Here is a 20,201-nt window from a genome sequence, read left to right on the forward strand (position 1 = left end):
AGGGAACTAATAGGTCAGATGCAAAGGGTCCCTGACTCTATAGAGTTCTATCTTCATCCACTTCTGAATGTCCTATCATGAGAAAGCACTTCTGATTTTCTGAAACCTTCTTTTCAGCTCCCTGATGTTTCTAAATCCAAAAACCATCTGACTAATTTTCCAAAGTAAGAATCCTAGATTGTTAATCAACTAAACTTAATTGTCTCTAAAAGGGCTAGTGAGAATGGACTCCTAAGTGGACTGAGTTGTTCCCCAAACCTGGGGTTGGTTTCTTAGTTAAAAAACCCCCAAAGTCCTAGATGTCAAACCCTTTGGTTTACCTTAGCCCAATTGTTACAGCCAAATTGTCAACAGCACTGCAGGGAAACCCAGATCTCCTCCTAGCTATCTTCCAAACCCAAATCCTCGCAATTTCTTCAGGAAACTAGTGAGGTTCCAGGAGTTGATGGAGCAGGTGTTGTGCCTTCCAGCTCAGGGAAAGGACAGTTTTGTAGTGACAGATAACTCAGTTAACTCCCCAAATCCTCCTCTCCAATGTCTTCTCCTTCTAGAATCTTTTCCCAGCTTTCATGGTTAAATTCTCCTCTCTCCCTTTTAGAGACAACTTTTGCATTTTCTCTTATCCCGTATTGCTCTTTCCTTACATGGTCTCAGAGAGAATTAATATGAGAAAGAGGCTATAAATTGAATCCTTATGAGTCCTAGTCCAGTAATAATTGGTTGACCTTAATCAGCTTGAATTCCAGGGGAAAAGAAGTTTCAATTGAGGCATCATTTTAATTTTAAATAGTTAATGTTCATATATCTACTGATGAGCTCTCTCTCTCTCTCTCTCTCTCTCTCTCTCTCTCTCTCTCTCTCTCTCTCTCTCTGTCTCTCTCTCTCTCTCTCTCTCTCCCTGTCTCACTCTGTCTTCAATTGTGTTGATCTCTCACCATTTTACAGAGAATAATGCAACGGTTCGTGGTAAGTAAGGCTTTCTCATTTATTTTCCACATCATACATGTAATTAGTGGAACTATTTCCATGGAGAATACTGGAAAGTAGAATGATCAGATGTTTTCCAAAATAAGGCTACCATACAGCATCTCTACTTTGTAGAGGGAAGATATTATCTATTTTGTTTTCTGTTTGCAAGTTTTTCCCCCAAAACATTGTTTTTCAAGCCATGAAAGAAAGGAAAAATGTAAAAAGTTGTGAATGTGAAGCAGTAAGAAATAAGTCAAGAAGTGGAACTTAGTATGACCTTAGAGTTATCAGATGAAAGTTGCAAATACTCTTCCTGGAATCGATGGAGTTCAGTGGATTTATTTAAAGTTGAGACACCAGAGGCTCAGAGCTGTTATCATTTTCCAAATTCCAGAATGATGCTGACTGTGAGAGCTGGCAAAGATTTGTACATTATTGGATTGTGAGAAATCTTAGAGATTGTGTATTTCAGTCTTCAGATTTTGTGTATGATAACTCTGAAAAATGGCTTCTATTGAAAAATATATTTGCCCCCAAAAGGAGATATGTGGATATGTCAGGACTTAGATGGATTGATTGATGAGGAACCCTCCCGCCCAGGAACCTTCCCAGGGCCAATGAAGCACAAACCCCTTGAGACTCCATGAAAACAAAAATAGTTATTTTGCTTAATACGTTTAGGGAACTAATAGGTCAGATGCAAAGGGTCCCTGACTCTATAGAGTTCTATCTTCATCCACTTCTGAATCTCCTATCATGAGAAAGCACTTCTGATTTTCTGAAACCTTTTCAGCTCCCTGATGTTTCTAAATCCAAAAACCATCTGACTAATTTTCCAAAGTAAGAATCCTAGATTGTTAATCAACTAAACTTAATTGTCTCTAAAAGGGCTAGTGAGAATGGACTCCTAAGTGGACTGAGTTGTTCCCCAAACCTGGGGTTAGTTTCTTAGTTAAAAAACCCCCAAAGTCCCAGATGTTATACCCTTTTGTTTACCCTAGCCCAATTGCTACAGCCAAATTGTCAACAGCACTGCAGGGAAACCCAGATCTCCTCCTAGCTATCTTCCAAACCCAAATCCTCGCAATTTCTTCGGGAAACTAGTGAGGTTCCAGGAGTTGATGGAGCAGGTGTTGTCCCTTCCAGCTCAGGGAAAGGACAGTTTTGTAGCGACAGATAACTCAGTTAACTTCCCAAATCCTCCTCTGCAATATCTTTTCCTTCTAGAACTTTTCCCAGGGTTCATGGCTAAATTCTCTCTAACTTTTAGAGACAACTTTTTCATTTTCTCTTATCCCTTATTCCTCTATCCTTATACTGTCTCAGAGAGAATTAATATGAGAAAGAGGCTATAAATTGAATGCTTATGAGTAATAATTACTTGACCTTAAGCAACTTGACTTCCTGGGGGAACAGAATTTTCAATTGAGGCATCATTTTATTTTTAAATTGTTAATGTACATATTCTATTAATGAGATCTCTCTCTCTTTCTCTCTTTCTGTCTGTCTCTGTCTCTCTCTCTCTCTCTGTCTCTCTTCCTTCACTCTCCCTGTCTCACTCTGTCTTTAATTACATTGATCTCTCACCATTTTACAGAGAATAATGCAACGGAACGTGGTGAGTAAGACTTTCTCATTCATTTTCCACATCATATATGTAATTAGTGGTACTGTTTACATGGAGATTGCTGGGAAGGAAAATTATCAGATGTTCTGCAAACTAAGGTTACTATACATCTTCCCTTCTTTATAGAGGGAAGAAATTATCTCTTATTTTCTGTTGGGGAGTTTTTTTTTTTTGGTCCAAAACACTGTTACTCAAGCAATAAAAAAGGAAAAACTTAAAAAGTTATAAACGCGAAGCAGTAAGAAATGAGTCATGAAGTGGAAGTTATTGTTACCTTAGAGTTATCAGCTGAAAGTTGCAAATAGTCTTCTTGGAATCAATGGAGTTCAGTGGCTTCATTTAGTGATGAGACACCAGAGGCTCAGAGCTGTTATCATTTTCCAAATTCTAGAATCATGCTGAGTGTGAGAACTGGCAAAGATTTGTACATTATTGGACTGTGAGAAATCTTAGAGATTGTGTATTTCAATCCTCAGATTTTATGTATGATAACTCTGAGAAAATGTTTTCTATTGAAAAAGAGATGTCCCCCCCAAAGGAGATATGTGAATAGGGCAGGACCTAGATGGATTGATTGATGAGGAAAAAACCCACCTAGGGACCTTCCCAGGGCCAATGAAGCAAAAACTCCTTGAGACTATATGAAAACAAAAAGTTATTTTGCTTAATAAGCTTAGGGAACTAATAGGTAAGATCCAAAGGGTCCCTGATTCTATAGTGCTCTATATCCACCCATTTCTGAATCTCCTATCATGAGGAAGCTCTTCTGATCTTCTTAAACTTTCTCATCAACTCCCTCATGTTTCTAAATCCAAAAACCATGTGACTAATTTTCTAGACTAAGAATCCTTGATTGTTAATCAACAATTAATTGTCTGTAAAAGGGCTAGTGAGAATGGACTCCCAAGTGGACTGAGCCCTTCCCCCAGCCTGGGGATGGCTTCTTACGTATAAAGCCCCCAACTTCCTAGATGTCAAACCCTTTGGTTTACCTTAGCCCAATTGTCACAGCCATATTGTCCTCAGCACTGCAGGGAAACCCAGATCTCCTCCTAGCTATCTTCCAAGCTCAAATCCTCCCACTTTCTCCAGGAAAGTAGTCAGATTACAGAAGCTGAGGAGGAACTGTTCTACCTTCCAGCTCAGGGAATGTACAGCTGTATAGTGAGAATTAACCAAGTTAACTCCCCAAACCCTTCTCTGCAATGTCTTCTCCTTCTAGAATCTTTTCCTAGGGTTCATGGCTAAATTCACCTCTCTCCCTTTTAGAGACAACTTTTGCATTTTCTCTTATCCCGTATCCCTCTATCCTTACAGTGTCTCAGAGAGAATTAATAGGAGAAAGAGGCTATAAATTGAATGCTCATGAGTCCTAGACCAGTAATGATTGCTTGACCTCAATTTGCTTGACTTCCTGGGGGAACAGAAGTGTCAAATGGGGCATCATTTTCATTTTAAATTGTTAATGTACATACTTCTACTGATGAGCTCTCTCTCTCTCTTCACTCTCTCTGTCTCACTCTGTCTTTAATTGTATTGATCTCTCACCATTTTACAGAGAAGAATGTTATAGAACGTGGTGAGTAAGTTGTTCTCATTCATTTTCCACATCATATATGTAACTAGTGGTATTGTTTACATGGAGAATGCTGGGAAGTAAAACTATCAGACGTTCCATGAAATAAGGCTATCATACAGCATCACTTCTTTGAAGAGAGAAGATATTATCTGTTTCATTTTCTGTTAGCGAGGTTTTTTTTTTTGCCAAAACATTGTTACTCAAGAAATAAAAGAAAGGAGAAATTTAAAAAGTTTTAAATGTAGGACAGTAAGAAACAAGTCATGAAGTTCAAATTAGTGTGACCTTAGTGTTATCAGCTGAAGATTGCAAATACTCTTCTTGGAATCGATGGAGTTCAGTGGCTTCATTTAGAAATGAGACACCAGAGGCTCAGAGCTGTTATCATTTTCCAAATTCCAGAATCATGCTGAGTGTGAGAACTGGCAAAGATTTGTACATTATTGGATTGTGAGAAATCTTAGAGATTGTGTATTTCAATCCTCAGATTTTATGTATGATAACTCTGAGAAAATGTTTTCTATTGAAAGAGAGATATCCCCCCAAAAGGAGATATGTAGATATGGATCCAGATGGGTTGATTGATGAGGAAAAAACCCACCTAGGGACCTTCCCAGGGCCAATGAAGCACAAACTCCTTGAGACTATATGAAAACAAAAGGTTATTTTGCTTAATAAGCTTAGGGAACTAATAGATATGATCCAAAGAGTCCCTGATCCTATAGTGCTCTATATCCACCCACTTCTGAATCTCCTATCATGAGGAAGCTCTTCTGATCTTCTTAAATCTTCTCATCAACTCCATGATGTTTCTAAATCCAAAAACCATCTGACTAATTTTTTAGACTAAGAATCCTAGATTTTTAATGAACTAAACTTAATTGTCTGTAAAAGGGCTAGTGGGAATGGACTCCCAAGTGGACTGAGCCCTTCCCCCAGCCTGGGGATGGCTTCTTAGGTATAAAGCCCCCAAAGTCCCAGATGTCAAACCCTTTGGTTTACCTTAGCCCAATTGTCACAGCCATATTGTCCACAGCACTGCAGGGAAACCCAGATCTCCTCCTAGGTATCTTCCAAGCTCAAATCCTCCCACTTCCTCCAGGAAAGTAGTCAGATTACTGAAGCTGATGGAGCAACTGTTCTCCCTTCCATCTCAGGGAATGGACAGTAGTATAGTGACAGTTAATTCAGTTAACTCCTGAAACACTCCTATGAAATGTCCTCTTCTAGACTCTTTTCCCAGTGTTCATGGCTAAATTCTCCTTTCTCCCTTTTAGAGACAACTTTTGCATTTTCTCTTATCCCTTATTCCTCTAACCTTACAGTGTCTCAGAGAGAATTAATAGGAGAAAGAGGCTACAAATTGAATGCTTAGGAGTCCTAGACCAGTAATAATTGCTTGACCTCAATCTGCTTGACTTCCTGGGGGAACAGAAGTGTCAATTGAGGCATCATTTTCGGTTTAAATTTTTAATGTACATACTTCTACTGATGACTCTCTCTCTCTCTTCACTCTCTCTGTCTCACTCTGTCTTTAATTGTATTGATCTCTCACGATTTTACAGAGAAGAATGTTGCAGAACGTGGTAAGTAAGACTTTCTCATTCATTTTTCTACACCATATATGTAACTAGTGGTACTGTTTACATGGAGAATGCTGGGAAGTAAAATGATCAGATGTTCCCAAAATAAGGCTACCATACAGCATCCTTTCTTCATAGAGGGAGAATATTATCTTTTTCATTTTCTGTTAGTGAGGGTTTTTTTTTTTTGTCAGAACATTGTTACTAAAGTAATAAAAGAAAGTAAAAATTTAAAAACTTGTAAATGTGAAGCAGTAAGAAATGAGTCATGAAGTGAAAGTTAGTATTACCTTAGAATTCTTTAGTTAAAAGTTGGAAATGCTCTCCTGGGAATCAATGGAGTTCAGTGACTTCATTTACAGATGAGACATTGGAGGCTCAGGGCTTTTGTCATTTTCCAAGTTCCAGAATGATGCTGCCTGTGAGAGCTGGCAAATATTTGTACATTATTGCATTATGAGAAATCATAGAGATTATGGATCTCAATCCTCAAATTTAATGATGAAAACTCTGACAAAATGGTTTACCTCTCAGAGTGAAGTAACATAAGAAGCAGGCAACAAACAGAGTGTTAATGAGTTCTTGTCCAATAATCAATCATTGCTTGGTCACTATGAGCTTGAGTTCCTGGGGGAATAATAGAACTGTTCATTGTAACATCTTTTTTGTTTTAAATTGATAATGTCCATACATCTACTGATGAGTGCTCTCTCTCTCTCTCTCTCTGTCTCTGTCTCTCTCTCTGTCTTACTCTTGACTTTCATTGTGTTTATCTCTCACCAATTTACAGAGAAACTTTTAGAGAGTGGTAAGTAATAATTTCTCATTCATTTTTTACATTATATATATTTATTTATATATATGTATATACATATAACTAGTGGTACTGTTTACATGGAAAATACTGGGAAGTAAAATGAACTGGTCTTACCCCAAATAAGGATACTGTTCAGCATCCTTACTTGGTAGAGGGAAAATATTATCTGTTTTATTTTCCCTTAAGTGTGTTGTTATTGTTGTTGTTGTTGTTTTGCCAAAGCATTGTCTCTCAAGAATCAGAAGAAAGGGAAAATTTATAAATTTGGGAAAGTGAAGCGGTAAGAAATGAGTCATGAAGTGGAAGTTATTATGACCTTAGAATTATCCGTTGAAAGGTGGAGGTGCCCTCCTTGTAATTCATGGATTCCGAAGACTTTATTTAGAGATGAGACATCAGAGTCTCAGAGATGTTGCCATTTTACAAATGCCAGAATGATGCTGAGTGTTTGAGCTGGCAAAGATTTGTACATTATTGGATTATGAATAATCCTAGAGATTATGTATTTCAATCCTCAAATTTTAAGGATGGTAACTGAGAAAATGATTTCTGTCTCAGAACACATTAATATGAGAAGCAGCTTAGAAATCGAGTGTTTTAAAGTCCTAGTCCAATCATCATTCCTTGACCTCAGTGAGTGTGAGTTTCTGGGGAAACAGAATTGTCAATTGAGGCATCATTGTTGTTTTAATTGTTAATGCATATATTCCTACTCTCTCCCCCTCTCTCTTCACTCTCTCTGTCTCACTCTAACTTTCATTGTGTTCATCTCTCACCAATTCACAGAGAAAGTTTCAGAGCAACATGGAGAGTTATGTTTTCTCATACATTTTCCACTTTATATGTATTATTTATAAGGAGAATGCTGAGAAGTAAAATAATCAGGTGATCCCCAAAATAAGGCAACCATACAGCACCCGTAATTTGTTGAGGGAAGATAATTATCTCTTTTATTTTCCCTTTATAAGTGCTTTTTTGCCAAAATATTGTTTCTCAAGAAATAAAAAAGGGAAAATGTCAAATGTATTGAAAGTGAAGCAGTAAGAAATGAATCATGAAGTGGAAGTTATTATGATCTTAGAATTATCAGTTAAAAGTTGGAAATGCCCATCTTGGAATCCATGGAGTCCAAAGACTTAATTTTCAGATCAGCTATCAGAGGCTCAGAGAAATTGTCTTTTTCCAAATGCCAGATTGATTCTGAGTGTGAGAGCTTGCAATGATTTGTACGTTATACCATATTGAGAAATCTTAGAGATTATGTAGTACAATCATTTCATTTTACAGATGAAATCTCTGAGAAAATGGTTTCTTCAAGGTCGTAGAGTGAATTCATCTGAGAAGCAGGTTACAAATCTCATTCTTATGAATCTTTGCACAGTAACCATTACTTGACATCAACAAGCTTGAAGACTTGTTGAAAATGTCACATGAGGCATTCTCCAAGTTCTAAATTGATATAGTAAATAGCTCAGTTGATGAGCTCTCTCTCTCTCTCTCTCTCTCTCTCTCTCTCTCTCTCTCTCTCTCTCTCTCTCTCTGACTCTCTCTCTCTCTCTCTCTCTCTCTCTCTCTCTCTCTCTCTCTCTCTCTCTCTCTCTCTCTCTGACTCTCTCTCTTACTCTCTGTCTGTCTCTCTCCCTCCCATCCTGTTTCTCTCTCACCATTTTTACAGAGCCTCTTCAGGGTAAAATTGGTGATTAATATTTTCTTATTTATTTTCTATACATATGTATCTAGTGATACTGCTTACAACTGAAGAATGCTGGGGACTAAAATGATCAGGTGTTCCCCAAATTAATGCAGCCATACAATTTCCCTAATGTGTAGAGGGGAGATATTATGTTTTATTTTCCCTCAAGAAGTGTGAGAGGGCAGTATTTGGGATGGGATAGGAAGGATATTTTAGGCCAGTAACAAGCCCTCCACAGTGGGTGGAAGGGCCAAATAGTCAGCCTAGACCAGATAGAGCCTGTTCTGGGACCAGTACACAGATAACAAAACACAGTAACTGGGAGGGTATTTTATTAAATAAGGGAAAGATTGAGAGGGTCAAGGGAAATCCTTTCACTGGGATTACTAACTAAAGTAACACACAATCTAATGCCTTTGCATGAAGGATCTTCTTAGAGTTAAGTTCCTACACTTTCTCCCTGATATGCAAAGCTGCTAACCCAGTCACTATACCCACATTCTGCCCTAACTCTCTTGGTGTTATGGGAGATACTGGCAAATACCAGATCAGGCAGAGATCCAGGGGAAGATCCTAAACCCAGATGGCCTTGGACCTCAGCTTATAGCTAGCTGTAGATGATACAGGATAGAGACAGCTTCCTCAGGTCCCTTTCAGGACACAAAGCACAAAACCAGCAACACAGGACTGGGTCAAACTCCCAGAACTTGGCATCCACACACTCCAGGATCAAATCCAGAGTGAGACTGCCCAACTGTCCTTAAGGTTTTTTTTTCAGATTAACCCCACTTTTCAAGATTCCAGAATTCTCTCTTTTGCTAGTCTCATGCCACTGTGTTCTGCAAACCTAAAATCATCTTTTCCTAATAACAGAAGTGAGTTTGTGTTGCCAAAGTGGTTTCTTAAGAAATAAAACAAAGGATACTTAAAAAATGCCATAAAATGGGAAGATGTAAGAAACGATTCATGAAGAGGGAATTCATATTACCTTAGAATGATCAGTTGAAAGTTGGAATTGCCTTCCTTGGAAGTCATGGAGTCCAAAGGTTTCATTTACAGATGAGAAAAGAGGATCACAGATATAGTAAATATCAGAAGGAGACTGAGTGTGAGACACGGTATAGATTTGGACATTAGTAGATTGTGAAAAATGTTAGAGATTATGTAGCATGAGTATCTCATTTTGCAGATCAAAACTATGACAAAATGATTTTCTCAAAGGCCATTAATAGACATAGTATGAGAAGCAGTATACAAATCTAGTTCTTCTGGGTCCTGGTCCAGTAATCATCCCTTGACATCTGCAGTGAACCTTTCATGACTTCATGGAATGGAGTTCCTCTTCCCAGGTGTGTGTGACCTACCATTCCATGAAGTCATGAAAGGTTCACTGCAGACATCAACCAGCTTGAATACTTGGGGCAACAGAAGTGTCAACGAAGAGCTTCTAAATGTTCTATATTGTCAATGCAAATAAATCTATTGATGAGTTATACCTTCTCTTTCTTTTTCCTCTTTCATGATGTTTTCCTTCTCACTATTTTACAGAGAATCTTAAGGCTGAGAACAGTGAGTAAAATTTTCTTAACCATTTTCTATATATCTGTATGTAGTGATGCTGCATACCGCTGGAGAAGCTGGGAATCAAAACTGATCATGAGTTCTTCAAAGTAATACACACATTTAGGCACCCTAATTTGTATGGGGGAGACATTTTCCTTTTAGATTTTCCCTTATATGTGTGGTTTTATTTGCCAGAACCCAGTTTCTTAAGAAATAAATGAAAGGATGTTTGGAAAAGCCCAGAGAAAGTGAAGCATTAAGAAATAAGTCACTAAGTGGAAATTAGTGATAACTTAGACTGATCAGTTGAAAATTGGAAGCCTCCTTAGAAGCCATTGAGTCCAAGAGTTTCAAAAAGAGATGAGAAATTAGAGTCTCAGACATATTTTAGTTATGTAAATACTAGTATGATACTGAATGTGAGAGCTGCCATAGATGTGCGCATTATTGGATTGTGAGAAACCTTACGGATTATGTAGTAAAAGCCTCTAATTATATAGATGAGAAAACTGGGGAAATGATTTCCTTAAGGTCATACAGAGAATTAGTATGAGAATCAGTTCTCTAATGTAGATCTTTAGACTCCTAGTCCAGTGTTCATTCCATGACATCAACAAGGTAGAAAACTTGATAGAAGAGACATGTGCTCTTTCTCCCATTTCTTTCTCATGCTATTTCCCCCTCTAATTTGAAAATTCATCTGGTAATTAGTTTCTTTTTCACTTTCCCAATGTATATATATTGTGATTCTATATATCACTGAATAATACTGAGAACTCAGTTGATTGAGAGTCCCTCAAACCAATAAACTAATCTAGTTCTCCATATCTATACAGGGGAGAGATTAGCAGGGTTAATTTTTCCTGTGAAAGGTTTTGCCAAGAGAATATTTCTTAAATCAGAAATTGAAAACAATTATTAAAATTTGAAAAATTAAATGAAGGGAATGAAGTAAGCAATGAGGCATTTAGTGGAAATAGATTTTACATTAGAATTACTTTTTGAACAGTCAAACATCCTATGAGGCCATGCAGTGCAATGCTTTCATTTTATAGATCAGAAAATAGTAGCTCAGAGATGTTGTCCTGTTTTAAATGTCACAAAGGTACTGAATGTTGAGTTGGGATAGATGCATCTACTGTTAGACTGTGAAGAACCTTAAAGATTTTTTCATTGCACAATCTCATTGGATGAATAAAGAATGTGAGAAAATCTAGTCCTTTTCCTGTTAGTCCTGTGGTCATTCTTTGAGATCAGCAAGTCTGAACACTTGATAGAAGAGAAGTTTCAAATGAAGCATCCATTTCACTGTCTCATTCCCCTTGTATCTCTCTGTGTTACCCATTTTCCATGCTATCTTAAGGATAATTGGGAGAGTAACATTTTCTTGTTAATTATGTGTGTATACATATATAGTGATACCAAAACCAACTGTATAATATTGGGAATTAAGTATGCCAGGAGCTCCCCATATCAATGTGTCCATCCAGGCCACTGAATTTGTTCAGGGCAGATATTACCAGTTTGGATTTTTCATGAGAGGTTTGCTTTTATTTGCCAAAACACTCTCTCTTAAGAAATAAAACAAAGGAATTATGGGAAAGTATAGTTGAAAGAGAATGGTAAGAAATTAGTCATCAAGAATTTAGAATTACCTTCTGATAGTTGGAAGTGCCACACTTGGAAGCCATGGAGCCCAAAGAATTCATTTTCATATTGAAAAAATTAAGACTAAAAGATATTGCCATTTTCTAAATTCCAGAAGATGCTGAGAATATGGGCTGGAATACATTTGTACTCATTTACTTTTGGAAATCTTAGAGATTTTGTAGCACAAGTCTCTAATTTAACACATGAAAATTCTAAGTAAATAGTTTCCTATATATAAAGGAAGCAGCATCTGAGTAACAAAATGACTGGCACCTAAGAAAAGAATGGATCAGTTTAACCCTTTTCTCTTTGTCCTATTACATTGAAAGTTTATAGTTTATTTCCTAATCTAGATTATATAATTTATGAACTATGTAACTTTGAGTTAATCAGATTTCCCAAAGGTCAAGAAAGAGGTGGCTGGCCTTTATGATCTTCTGTGTCACTTTCAACTCTAATTCCTAAGGAATTTGGAGGATGCTGGGATTGAGGGTCATAGAGGGATGGATGTGTAAACAGGGCACAAGTAATTATTGTCTAATTTCTTCTCTTCCTTTCATTTCAGATTGAACTGAGATGGCCTTGAAACCCAGAGGTAATAAATATTCAGTTTTCTATAAATTCTGTGGGAAGCAGAGGATATATCTAAATTAGCTCAGAGATTGTAGTGAATTCTAGTCACCAGGAGTCCAGTTAGGAGATAGTGAAAAAAAGCTCAGGACTTCTTAGTTAGATTGAGAGGGGTAGAGTCCAGGATCAGGTAGAAGATAGTCTTACTTCTTATGGCCTTATAGGCCTATAACTGGATAATTGAAAGCAAGGATAGAAGAAAGGAATAAAAGTGGAAGAAATGGATAGAAAGAAAGAAGGAAAAAACATTTATTGAGTATTAATGATGGTCAAGGCATTGTGTTGATGATAGTGATAGAAGAAAGAGGCAAAGATAGACTCTGCCTTCAAGGAGTTCAAAGTATAATGGGGGTATTAACATAAAAACAAGTAAGTACAATCAAAATCTAGATGAGATCAATTAGGAGATGTTGCATAAGGAACATATTAAAAATAAGGGGCCTAAGAAAAACATCTTGCACAATATGGACTTTATCTAACCCCTCAAGGAAGTCAAGGAAGCTAGGAAATAGTAACGAGAAGGAGGACATTCCAGGGATGGAAGGCACTTGTGGAATAACTCAGAATTAGATGATGAAGTGTCTTGTTTAAGGACAGAAAAGAGGCCAGTGTCAATCGATTTTAGAATGCATGGGAGTAACTATGGAAAGGTAGAAAGGGGTAGGTTTTGGAGGGCTTTGAAAGCCAACCAAAGGATTTTTATATTTGATTCTGGAAACAATAGAGAGTCAAAAGATTTTATTAAATAGGAAATGGAGATAATATGGGCAGGCCTGTGTTTTAGGAAGATAATTCTGTTGCCTGTGTTGAAAATGGATTAGAGCAGATAAAGGCTTGAATCAGGAGGTCAACCAGTGAGCTTTTGTAGTAGCTCCAGGGAGAGGTGACAAGGGCCTCCAGCAGGATGGTTGTAGTACCAGAATAGAGAAGGGGGTTTAAACCACAGATCCTGCAAATGGAGAATTCATAGAATTTGGCAGTTATTTGGAGACCGTTTGTGGGGGGGAAGGTAGGGGGAATGAATACTGCAGGTTAGAACCTTTGTTGCAATGCAGGGTGACTGGAAATATGCTGCTACCTTCTACAATGATAGAGAAACTAGGAAGAGGCCAAGCTTTTTGGGAAAGATGGTTACAGTTTTGGACAGGGTGAGTTTAAGATGTCTATGGAACATCTAATTCAAGAGGTCTAAAAGGTCATTGGAGATGTATAAATGGAGGTAGGAGGAGAGATGAGGAATGGACATATAAATCTGAGAATTATCTTCATAAAGATGATTATAAACCATAGAGCAGATGAAGACTATGTGGGTGAAATAGTACCAACATAGGAGAGAAGAAGGCACAAGAGAGAATTATAGCATCCCCACAATTACTGGGTGGGACATAGGTGGAGATCCAGCTTAGGAGACAGAGTAGATTTTAGATGGGAGGAGGTATGAAAAGAGGAAAAAGAGAGATGAGGAAACTCATGAAAATAATGCTGCTGCTGCTAATTATGATGGTGGTGGTGGTGGTGGTAGCAGCAGCAGTAAGAGCAGCAGCAGTTCTCATGTTAGAATTTATATCTATTTATATTTTATAAAATGTTTCAAAAATATTGGCTCAATTCTCCCCAAAACCCTGGGATTAGCTATTATAATTGTTACTTATATGCAAAGAAATTGAAGTAGATAAAGGCTATATGATTTTTCCCAAGTCACAGATAGTGAATGGCTGACATGTAGAACAGAAGTCTGAAGCATCAATGAAAGTGTAGTTGAAATTAAGAAGCATGGATATGGCTCCTGTTTAAACTTCTGGACTGACATTGTGCATTTCTTGGTAGTAGCCTTAACTCATGACATAGGTTCACCTAATCTTTTCTTTTTCCTTTAAAAAATGACAAAAATATGTCATTTCCTATTCTTGGCAGCACAAGTATGGAGTGAACATGGATGTCCTGACTTATGTGCTGGTCATGAAGAAATTCAATTCAGGAAAGTACTGCTGGGAGGTGAATGTGGAAGGAAAGATGGAGTGGGCCCTGGGGCTCTATAAGGACTCAATATGCAATGAGGAAGAAGCAGACTTCACACCAGAAACTGGATTCTTGAGTATTTGTCTTGTTAATAGTGACACTTACCGGGCTCTCTGCAGACCCTGGATCCAACTCCAGATGGTAGTGGTCCCCAAGACTATGGGGATTTTCTTGGACTATGAAACAGGCACAATCTCCTTCTACAATGCTACTGAATCAACTCACATTCATACTTTTCATGACACCTTCAAGGAAGATGTGAGGCCTTAAAGCTACCCTGACTTGTTCTTTAGCGGGGAAAATCAGAATTCTGTGCTCCACATAAAAAGGGTCTCTGAGAGAAAATGTTATATTTAAAACTAATATACATCTGCCATTTATTATTTTTCATAAAGTTTATTAATAATCATTTGAGATAATAAAGGTATATAAGCATAGATTTAAAGTCTCTTCCTTACTCTAAGTTCTGACCACATGTATCCATCCTGCAAAAATCTCCCTCTCTCCCTCACCTCTCTGCTCCAGCCAGCTGTCTGTGGCAAAAAGACCCAGGTGAACTCTGCTCATAAAGGCTATATGATTTTTCCCAAGTCACAGATAGTGAATGGCCGACATGTAGAACAGAAGTCTGAAGCATCACTGAAAGTGTAGTTGAAATTAAGGAGCATGGATATGGCTCCTGTTTAAACTTCTGGACTGACATTGTGCATTTCTTGGCAGTAGCCTTAACTCATGACATAGATTCACCTAATCTGCCCATTCTCTTTTATTGATGTTCATGAACACTGATCTTGGATGTAAAAAATGTTGATGAACTGGTTGGCATCTCAGGAGGGGGAGGGGTTGAAATCCCCTCAACATAATCCCCATTGTGATCCTTTGGGAGACTAGTCTCCCCAATGGATCATTTAAACATAAATATCTTATATCTCTAAATATCTTCTAGCTAAAATCAAATACAATATTTTTCTTTCTCATAGAAAGTTATAATAGAGATGAGAAGAAAACAAAAATGATTGGTAGATGCATTGATAAAATGCCAATTAGGGGGCAGTCCCCTTTGGTATAAGAGTCTACATTCAGAATAAATATGTTCAACCCCCTTCAGTTCAGTTCATTATATCTCATATTTCATTGTGGATCTTTTGATGCAGTGTGTGGCTTTTTCAGGCATCTTTAAAGCACTTTCTGCAAAAGCATTTACTTTCTTCATTTGGGATGTTGGCAAGACAAACTGAGGTACTTGAGTGAGATTATTTCACAAAAAAGTGTGGTACAAGGAGTTCTGCATCTTAACATATGTCAAGTACTCCAACCTCGAATCTCACACTACATTTAAGTCCTTTCATATTGACATAGAAGTTCAACAATCCTACTTGGATTTATTTGGTCCTATTTGACCTCATGCTACTTGGCACTGTATAGTGTCTCTTTTGTTACCTTCTCCTGGAATCAGACACAGTTATCAAGCACAGTCCCATAACATTTATCAATGTATGACAGGTTTCCATAGTCTAAAGCTTTGGGGTATGCATAGTTACTAGGGCTAATAGATACTATAAACTTATCCTTCAAGTCAAAGACATTAATACTGATACAATGTACTTCAAGTGTTACCAAGAATAGGAAAAAAGAAAAAAAACAAATATCCTATTTTAAATATAAAGAAAATAATAATAATAAATCATAATTTCATAGTTCACATGGCATATGACAATGTGTTAGCTAAGCAGAGGCACAACAGAAAGGTTGCTCACTCAAAAATGAGATTCATTTCCCTCTTAACTTGGCCAGAATCCACAGTGTGAGTATACATGATTTTTTCACCAGGTCTAATACAGATTCTAAGAAGTATTGTAATCCCCCAAATTATGAGCTCTTTTAATGACAGTAGCAAACAAACTCAATACCATTACAATTCACATGAGTTGCTGTGTGACATTTAAAATACCTATAAAAGCATGAATATTTGTCATATGTTCTACAGATTTATCCAATTTTCAACCTTGGATGAGATATTTTTAACAAAGTCTATTATTACCATCATTCCAAAATTTGGTGAGAGAAACCAGAAAAATCTCTGTAGTGGTGATGAAAACCTTTTGATCCTAAAAATATCACCAAGAATCTAGATTATTCTGGTAGAAGGGTTGATTAAGCTGAAGAGTTACAAATATAATAAACCCATTTCTAAGCTACTATCTTCACAGAAAAAATCATTTCCACCTCCTGGATGAGACTATAACCCATTTCATGGTAACTAAGCCACTTGGGCACTTCCCTCCCTCCTGGTATGAGACTGTAACAGTGTAACAGAACTGTCTCCAATATGTCCCACCCATTTTCACATAAAGCCGAGGACTAAAAAGTGAAAATCACTTCAGATGTCTCATCCATTACATGTTCAATAAATGCAGAGATGGGGAAATACAACAATGCCATTGTACTCCACTTCAACTATAAATGAGCCCTTACCTCTTGTTACAACCAATTCAGAGGCAGGCAAATGACAAGTCAGAGGTAGGAATACTCCCAGATATCTGAAAATCACTTCTGAAGACTCATTAAAGTTAATTGAGATTTTTTTAGCTCTTTAAATTCTCCAAAGGTTACTGATACAGACTGTAACCAGTTTGATGGATCTCATTCATCATCTCTGTGTAACAATTAACAAAGGACAAAAAAGGAACAAAAGGCCATTTAGGGTTTTTACAATGATATGTTCCTTAGTACAGGCATAGAGGAAATACAAATAAAGACAATGTAAAAGAATATTTTAATTTTGATAACTTATGAAATGGTTAACAGTAAATTACACATATCTTATATTTAGAATTGTGTTACAAAGACTTATTATGGGGAGGAGAACAAACTGAAACAGGTAACATCAATAAGATAATGGGGTCTGAAAAAGCTTAAAATTCACCCCCAGACTCTTTAAGGTTCCTTCCCCTCTTAAGTACCACCATTCATCTAAATTCCTGTGTCCATACCTCTGGGGTTCCCCATATTGAGGGAGGTTCCCACACTGAGTACAGATGTTTGAGTGTCAATTTTGATTTGCCTCCTTCAAATTGCTATTCCTCTTATCAAGATCATTATTCCTGATGCTACTGTTCCTATTTTCCTGATTTCTCTTCTTGCAATTTATAATTACATGACCCACCTTTACACAAAATAACATTTTAGTAATTCTTTTGTGGACTCTCATAAGGGAGCTATGAACTATCCTCGCTTTGCCTTTCCAAATATTTTGATTAATTCTTTTATTTCCTTCCTTAATTTCACCACTAAATTAGTTTTCTCTTTATCCTTCTCACCCTCTTTAGCAGTTAATTCTTTTATTTATTTCCTTAATATTTCCAATAAATCAGTGTCTCCTTCTCCTTGTCCTCATGTCCTTCAGAAGCACAAATTGCCACTCTTTTTAATTCTTCAAGGTCAATAGTAGGCCAATTTGGAAAGCTAGTCATAAAGTAATTAACTATCCTACAACTGTTTTCACAAATTGTATTCTGATTTGTCTAATATCTCTTTCTCTAACAAGATCCATATATATATATATACTTACCTCCCAGATCAATAAGCCTATCCATAAACAGAATTTTCATTATCATCCTGCTTTAGTTTTTCTAATTTAGTCCATGTACCAAGCCTATCAGAACAAAATCGTATTGCTTTTAGCAATGCATTTCTATCCTGGCATAATTGTAAGTAATCTTGCTCTGACTCTGGGTTCCATTTTGGCTCTTCAGTTGGCCAACAAGGTGTATCCTCTCCTTGGGCCTGATTAACAAGAGAAAGAATCTTATTTCTTTCCCTTTACATTAGTAAGGCCTAGGGCAAATCTTACACATCAATCCACCTGGGATGATATGTGTGGAAAATGCTTTTAAGTTATTTATAAGCAGTATGGGCTAATTTTCAAAAGAAGGAAGTTTTTCATTGAATCTTTCAATGTCTTATGGAGAAAAAGGAATATGATGTCTAATGTTTACTAAGTATCCATGTCTATTATAAGTAGGAACATCTCTGAGAGGGAATAGGTATTTATTTGAATCATGTGTGGTAATTGCTTCTTGGCCTCTTTTCTGGATTTCAATGGAGTGGGTTATAGTGAGACTACTAAAGAAGGGGGAGTAGGTGAATGGAGAGGGAGGGGCTGGTCAGGGAGTGGAGAGGCAGGGTGAAAAGATCAGGGGTGGGATTGAGTGTGAGGAGAAGAAGAGGGAGTGTGGGGCTGAGGGCATGGAGGAGAGGAAGAGATACAGTAAGATGGGTGAGGTCTAGAAGAGGAGTCATAGTAAGGTGGATGGGATTTGGTCAGGGGAAGAAGGGTAGGGAAAAGGATGGCCAAGAGAATAAGGATAAGGTTGGTTCAAAAAGGGATAGGGAAGATGGGTGGCCAGTGGGTAGTGAGAAGGAGGAACTCTTGAGGGGAATGGGTAATGGGATGGTAAGTGAGGGTAGAGAGGTATATTGGGAGGAAAGAAATGGGAGGAGTGGGAGATGAGGGAGGTCTGACAACGAGAGGAGATGAATGATTCAAGACTTGGTTTGTGTTAGAATAAGGAGAGACTTTCTCACAGTCCAGGTGGAATGATAGGATGTGTTTCTTGCTAGATCCCATCAAGGGTTCAGGAGGAGAAATTGAAGGAATTAAGCAAGAATGGTCTGGTTCCAAAGAAAGAATGGTTTCCTCACTGGAGGTGATGGTTAACTTACCAATACGATATTTCCACAAGAGCCAGTATTTATAATCTTTATAATCTTTGTTTTTAATGGCTAACTTCAAATCTTTTAAGATCTTGAAGTCAAAAGATCCATATTTTGACCATGTATAAGATATGTCCATCCAGGCTTTGCAAAGGTTTTTAGCCTCCTTTTTTGAAATCCAATTCAACTTAGGAAGATTAGGATCACCCCAAGAATTCAAGAGTTTATGCTGGGCTGAATCTGGAGTAATATTTCCCGATTTCCCTTGATTTGTTGCAGTATTTCCCATAGTGTCTAGTCTATCTGTCTTAATCTGCCAATTTAAGCTAATCTGAGTATTGCTAAATGGTCAGTTTATACAATGAAAAGTTCGTAAGACTTAAAAAAATGGAGACACTAATTTCTTCAATGCTATTGTGGGCAGGAGGTATGGGTGGGGGAGGGGCCAGGGCAGAGGGAATGTGGAAAGAGGAATGGGCAGGGTGGGGTGTTAGGGTAGCGGGGGTGGAGCAGTTAGCATGGGTGGGTGGGGTCTAGGGAACAGGGGATGGGACAGGAGCCATGGGTATCGGGAGGATTTAGAGTAGAGGGTAGAGGCTAGAGGGGGCAGGGCAGTTGGTGTGGTTGGGGGGCGGAGTGGGTTGGGTAGTAGGGGAAGGAGTAACTTGGACTTAGAGAACTGTGGGCAATATTTGACCAAGAAGCCTTTTGGAGAAATAAGGCTGTGCTTGTGGAATCTTACATATTTTGTCAGGTGTAGTTGCTCCATTGGTGGGTTTTACATGATGACTTTTCTTTATTATGGAGGATGATTCTGTAGGGGTTGGGGGGCTGGGGGAAGTGTATATCAGGAAACTAATTATTTTGTAAGGAAACATTAGATGTCAATAATACACACAAAAAGAATCCCTAAATCACTGTGGCCAGAAGGAATGTGAATTTTGGTTTGTTTTCCTTTTAAGGACTTTTCTCCTATCTGTTTAGTTTGAAAGCTGGGTCCCTGGGAGAAGGGAATAATCATTATGCTCGGAAGGCTCTTTTGGATATCAGGAACACAGGAGATAGTGAAGAGTAGAGAAAGTATGACAAATTGCATTCTGGGTACAAGAGTGGAGAGTTGTCAAATGCAATAGTCAAGTTGGGATCAGTGTTTGGGGAAAATGACAAGTGGTACCTGATGAGGTTAGTGACAAGTAAATCTGCTCCGTAAGAAGGGCTGTGGAGAGGAGGGAAGGGATGAAGCCTTTATATGGCATTTACTCTGTGCCTGGTCCAGTGCTAAACTCTCTACAAATATTATCTCATTCTATTCTCACAGCAGTCTTGCAAGAGAGGTGCTATTCTTATTCTTATTA

At 37.7% G+C, this 20,201-nt stretch overlaps 1 protein-coding gene and 1 long non-coding RNA gene across 2 annotated transcripts in view; both read left to right on the top strand.

The window, feature by feature from the left end:
- LOC103105123 (butyrophilin-like protein 2) overlaps window positions 1-20,201 on the top strand; it is a 57,827-nt gene that overhangs the window by 16,724 nt on the left and 20,902 nt on the right. The window lies entirely within an intron of this gene.
- LOC130454976 (uncharacterized) lies at window positions 321-14,560 on the top strand. Its single transcript, XR_008912722.1, has 8 exons — window positions 321-966; window positions 2,567-2,587; window positions 4,155-4,175; window positions 5,741-5,761; window positions 6,549-6,566; window positions 9,817-9,837; window positions 12,047-12,076; window positions 14,026-14,560. It is a non-coding gene; the product is annotated as an uncharacterized LOC130454976 (long non-coding RNA).

Source organism: Monodelphis domestica, chromosome 6 (genome assembly GCF_027887165.1).
Source record: "Monodelphis domestica isolate mMonDom1 chromosome 6, mMonDom1.pri, whole genome shotgun sequence".
NCBI classification, from domain to species: Eukaryota; Metazoa; Chordata; class Mammalia; order Didelphimorphia; family Didelphidae; genus Monodelphis; species Monodelphis domestica.